Source organism: Cygnus atratus, chromosome 12 (genome assembly GCF_013377495.2).
Source record: "Cygnus atratus isolate AKBS03 ecotype Queensland, Australia chromosome 12, CAtr_DNAZoo_HiC_assembly, whole genome shotgun sequence".
In the NCBI taxonomy this organism is placed as follows: domain Eukaryota; kingdom Metazoa; phylum Chordata; class Aves; order Anseriformes; family Anatidae; genus Cygnus; species Cygnus atratus.
Genome location: NC_066373.1, coordinates 5,054,180 through 5,060,108, shown reverse-complemented (window position 1 = coordinate 5,060,108; position 5,929 = coordinate 5,054,180).

Sequence of the window (5,929 nt, the reverse complement as noted above, 5' to 3'; positions counted from 1 at the left end):
CCGCTGCGTGGCTGTGATAATTGATGTAAATTGATACCTGCACTAGTGCAATTTGCTGATGGAGTTAAATTAACCGATCCGCGGGTTGTTTTCCACCAACAGCTGTCCCAGCCAGAGTGCTCGCAACGTCCTCCTGATGGCTTCAGGAGCTGGTGCCAGACAGGGGATCCTTTCCTAGCGTCTCGTTCCGCATCTGTGTCTTACAGCTTTCCACAGCATCAATGAAAATCTTAATCAAGATGTGTTCCTCGTAGCCTATCTTTTCTGTATCACGAAAAAACGGCCTTATACATTGGAAACCGAGTTGGTATATCATGGAGAACACACTTTTGCAATAGTGTGGTTGCTCAGAAACCCTGCTTTCTGTGGTCAATACAGCCTCGGGCACTACCAAACTATATGCTTCTTTTTTCTTTTTTTTAAGCTCTTTTTTTTTTTTTTTTCTTCTGGTCGTGATGTCTGTTGCATTTCTTCTAGGTGTATAGTACAGTCTGTCCATGTGGGTGAAATCTACCATTACTGGCCATCTGTTCTTTTCATGTAATTCTCTGGATTTGTCATCATCTTGCTCTGCTCTGTTGCATGTCAGCTGGGGACTGTCCTAGGCAAATCACTGAGATTCTCTTATTTCCCCCTTAGACTGCAAAGACACCAAGGATATTATACTTCCAAGAAACCAGCTATGCTCTGCTGGTAAGAATTAAAAGGTGCATAATTACCACAGCGTACCCAAACTGCCGATTTCTTTAGTTGTACCTGGGAATCTGTAAATTGTGAAAAACAGCAGTGTGTTAAATTGATGCTTCTCTCTGTCCTTTGTATTTGTTTTCTCAGACTTCTTAGGCCAAGGACTGCCTTAGATATATTTACAAAACCACAAGCACTGGATGATGTGCACTGTTGTTGGATGGGAGTTTATTCTTTGCTGCTGAACCCTGCACATGGCATGGGATGTTAAGAAAGGACTGAGGACAAGTGGGAGAGCTTCAGCTGCCTTTTGTGCAACGTCATGTTGAAACAATCATAACACAGGAATTTATTATTAAAAATAACAATTAAGGATGCTCTTTTATCTTCTCATTCTTCCTTTTATGACACCTCTTCACCAGAGAATCCGTGGATATTAATCCTGGTAATACTTTTGACACTTTCCCATTCTGCTTTTTCTTTTCTTTTCTTTTTTTCTTTTTCTTTTTTTTTTTTTTTTAATTTTCAGTGGGCTTTTGAAAACATCCAAGTCTTTCAGTGTTTCATCCACTTCTAATTTCACTTCCCCAGTGTGTTGGTTCAGTGACTGAAGATACACTTCTCTAATCTGTAGACTACCTTTTTCTTTCTTAGTTGTTCTTCCTCTGTTTTGGGGAAACTTCACCTTACTGTAACAAGCTCACAGCTCTGCATCATATCCCATTTCCCTTTGACTTTTAATGCTTATTTTTATTACAGTGATGTTTTATGAGGGCTGAGACCTAATAGTGCACTTTGGACTGACAAGCACTCAGCTTGGTGTGGCTGGTAGGATGTAAACTATTGATGAAATAGAATTAGCTGGGGTTGGGAAGATCAGGTTACAGTAATGCAGACAGTTTAATGGAAATGGTGACTTCTCCATGGTCGTGCCGAATGAAAGTTTTTTACGTCCATCTTCAAGGAAAAAGAGGCAGCAGCCTGGTGAATTTTGTGGGGAGCTTTAGTTTTTCCTGGGCTTTTTCGTGCCTGGCCATGTGGGTGGCCCTGGAGGAAGGTAGGAGCTCGTACAGAAGAAATTTACCACCGAAGGCTGCTGTCTCTTAGAAGGGTGAATGCAGGGGAACGAGGGCTGATATCTTGGCTCATTTTCTGACCGGGTGCAGCAAAGCAGAGAAGAAATTTCAGGCTCTTCCTCCTCTTTTTGTACCTTCTGCTGATTTCCTTCCTATCTACTCGTCTGTTTATTTTAGTTGCCTCTTTGTTTCTGTTTGCTTCAGACTTAGACATGAGGTTATAGACTTGAGACTTCCTCTTTCCATTTAAATAAGTTCCTTTACCACAGCAAGTCTGTTAATGCTGGTTCTGTTCAGACATTTTTACCTGCTTTGTACAGAGCTCCGTCCTACTAATATCAGATCAGGTAAAAGCTAGACTGGATTGCCGTTCAGATCAGCAGATGGCAGGCTCCTTCTAGCAATTGATACCACCAGTTTCATCCTACATTCCCTTATACCGGAGCATCTGATGATGACAGGCAGAAAAAAAAGTATGATTTCTGCATCATGCACTCAAAAGTGTGCATTGTGTCAGTGAGGAATCAAAGACATGTTTGTCATCAGCCTGTGCGGCATGCGGTTAGCCCCATCGTGTGATGTCCATCAGCTGGGAAAACAAGGACACAGCGACTGAGTGAATCTGAGAGGAGTCAAAATCTGAACGTCAGAGATGTCACATTCCTGGAGTCTGACTTTCCTCTTATGACTTCATCTGTAGAAGTGTCCCCCAAAGTTAAGGTTAGGCTCGGAAGAAGTGGGTGGTGAGAGATTTGGCAAAAAGAAAGAGATGCTTGCAAATGCAATCTTAATTTTATGCGTCTGTGGTCAATGGCATCCAAATCAAGCCCATCCTTCCCTTAGGGGCAACTGCAGAACTGCTCCTTGCGGGGGTGGGTTTCTTTAATCTTTATCTAGTTAGGTTTTAAACGTCCATCAATCCTTTTGGGAAACAATTCAGTTTCTCAAAGTTTTATGACTCACTGTATCTTCCTAATGCCACTGTGGTGATTAACTTAAACTTCAACTGCAGGACTTTTAGCGGTATTGATACAGCATCTCTTTTATGTTTTGTGTGTTTGCTTGAATTTGTTGTATTCCCCAGTTTCACTGAAGAATGGTTTTAAAGTATTTTTTAACAATACAGCATTGTTATGAAAATGAGCTGACTAGTGAGTTTGATAGCAGGAATTTGCTCTGAGTCAACAGTGGCAATTTGCAAGCATTGACTAAAGAATTCCATAATCCACACAGCACCTCTGTGACTAAGGGAAGAAAGCTCCATTATCTCTAATATGCATCAAGGGTTCAAATGTAAGAGGGACAGCTGCTGCGTAAGAGTCTAAATGGACGTTGAACACAAGTTGGGAATTCCTGGTGCTTGCTTCTCTGCTTGGAAAAACTCTCTTACATCTCTGTACAGACAACTCTCAGGAACGTGTTGAGCAGACAATAGCACCTTTTTTTTTTTTTTGATTGTTGTATTGTGTGTGTTTTTGGTTTTAACAGAAATTATGAATGTGGCAGGCCCTTCCAGCCTCTAACAAAAAAATTCAGTGAGACAATAAAAGCAGATTTTTTTTCTTCCCTCTTTGGTTGGACTAGGGAAAGAGCTTGTCAAAACATCTGTTAACACCATAATCTGTGAAATAAATTAGGAATAATGCAAAGGTGGAGTACAGGCTTATTTTATTCCTTTTTCTTGTTTTCCCTTTGAAAGTGTACTACAAATCCAGCTAATCCTCTCTGGGGAGAGTGCTCTCTCCCCTCTTAAGTGCATCCCCTGCTAAGCCATCTCAGTATTTATATCTGGCCCTTGCCACAGTTGCTCCTTTACTCCCCTCATTTAGCTTGTCATACAATGCCACTGCATGGATTTACTCTCACAGAAGGTCTCTTTGGGCAATAGTTTTTTCCCTGCCTATGTTTTGGCACCTCAAGTGGTTTTCTCATGGGTTTTCCAAGCCCCCCACTGCTACACAACCTGCCTTATTGGCACTGAGCAGTACTCACAAATTGCCTGTCGTCTTTTCCTTCAGAATGTCACATTGTTTTTGTTCTAGCACATGGGTATGAACGGGCATTACCAAGCTTAAGAAGGTAAGGCAGGCCAGTGCTTCTGTTTCGGCACCCACACATGACCTCAGTAGAACACCTGATGGGCTGGAGCGTAGACAGGCAAGAGACCAAATACTGGAAATGCACGAAAAGTTCTTTTTTTAAGACTGGACACACAGCTGAAACTTGCAAATGGGCCTTCCTGGTTTTACAAGCGTACAGGTGAGCAGGTGAATTCTGAATAATACAGATCACAACTGAATTAGCTTTGAGAATGGAAAAAAAACGTCCAATTCTATTCCTCTGTTGCTGACCCAGAAGTCTGCCTTAAACTGCATGGCAGCTAGCAAGACTGATTAGTGCCGAGATGAAGTATTTCAAAGAAAAACTCCCAAACTTTTGAATTATTCAAAACTGATAGCATGCCCATAAACACCTGTAGAGGTACATTTCCACCGATACGCTATTATGAATGACGTGCTCAGTATTTATTACATGAATGATGTCCCACTTTCAGAGTAAACTTCTGACTGGATTTGCTCATAAAACATGGATTGTTGGGAGAAAAAAAAATACGGTAAACCCCAAAATTCACTGTGCAATACTGCTGTGCATGTATACCTGAGATGTCTATGGGGCTGCACAGAGCCAGAAGAGGGAGTTTGGAAAGGCACAAAGCTGGGAACACAATCCATCCAGCTTCAGCTTGATACAGTTTATAAGGGAAATGAGAAGTGGTGTTAGTTTTAACGTGTTCAGCCTTGGGTCACATCCCAACCCTTTGCTGCAGGTTGGATGGCTAACGTGCGTTTCAGCAAGCTGCGCAGCGAGCAGTGTGTTTGGATTTCACTTGTCCAGACAGGGTTTTTGGTTGCCCCATTCTGGCAGGCAATGTGAGATTTCATACCTTGATCTTATCGCTCTGTGCTGAGTTTCCTCCAGAGAGAACACCTGCAGCCTGAGAGCGTGGATTCAGTGTGAGCTGCAAACGCGTAGCACTGCTGAGGATTCGGAACTCTGTCCTTGACTCGCTAGTGGTGGTGCCGTGCTTTTGCAATATCCCAGTGGATTTCAACACTTTTGAACTGCGGATATCCAGTGGGGGCTTGGATCCTTCCAGGCTGGCTGCTATTGACCACCCTTGCTTTATTTGTTAGCTTCTGTGGAACACGAGTTCAAAACATCTGCTCTAATTTGCCAGGAAATTCACTTAAAAACACCAGACTCTTTACATATCGTCTTCCCGTTGGCACACAGCTGTCAGAGATGACAACTATGGTAGATTTAAAGCAGTGGTTTGAGCAGGTGGCTAGTTTGCACGAACTTTCACCAAAATAGCCACATTGGTTGCAGTTCTGGCTGATCGAAGTGTTGGTGCAGGTGAGTGTGTGCGAATAGTCCTGCTGTTGACACTGTTATTGTTTGTACCAGAACAGTGCCTCGGGTCAAACAAGAAGAGGTCTCCCTTGTACCGGGCATTCAAGGAACTCCAAGAAACAGACAGTGCCTGCTGTAAAAAGCTTACAACTAAGCAAAGCTGTCCTTTCAAAATTTAGATTATTATTATTATTATTATTATTATTATTATTGCAGATTCACACATATTTACACGTATGAGTAGATCTGATTTGATTTCATTGTAAAAGTGCGTGTCGTTCACCCCCCACGGTATATGGAATATGGAGCTCTGTGGGAACTGCTCGTAGTGTTTGGTGCATAATAACCAGGCGGTTTGTTTAAGTTCAGGATGTAATTACCAGGACTCTTAGATATTGACAAATTGAATCTCTATAAAAGAGATTTTTGTCTTCCTGTTGGTTGTATCGTTCATGTCATTAAATGAGTGCCTTTCTTCTAACCTTAGCCAAATTGTGTAATTCTGTGCATCATTCTATAAACTGGTACTTAAGAGTACTCATTCGACTTCCTAGCTTTTTATAAATAATTTTGATGCTAACGTTCAACAAAAGTATCCCTAGAGTTTGCGGGTAATTGATAGGTTACAAACCCCTTCCCTCCTGAAAGTGTTTAACCAGCAGTTCTGCTGTCAAATGCCAGCCTATTTCAATACAATAGCTTTATAACAACACGTGTGATGCTCGCAGGAATTGCTGTCCGTCCAGTCAGGT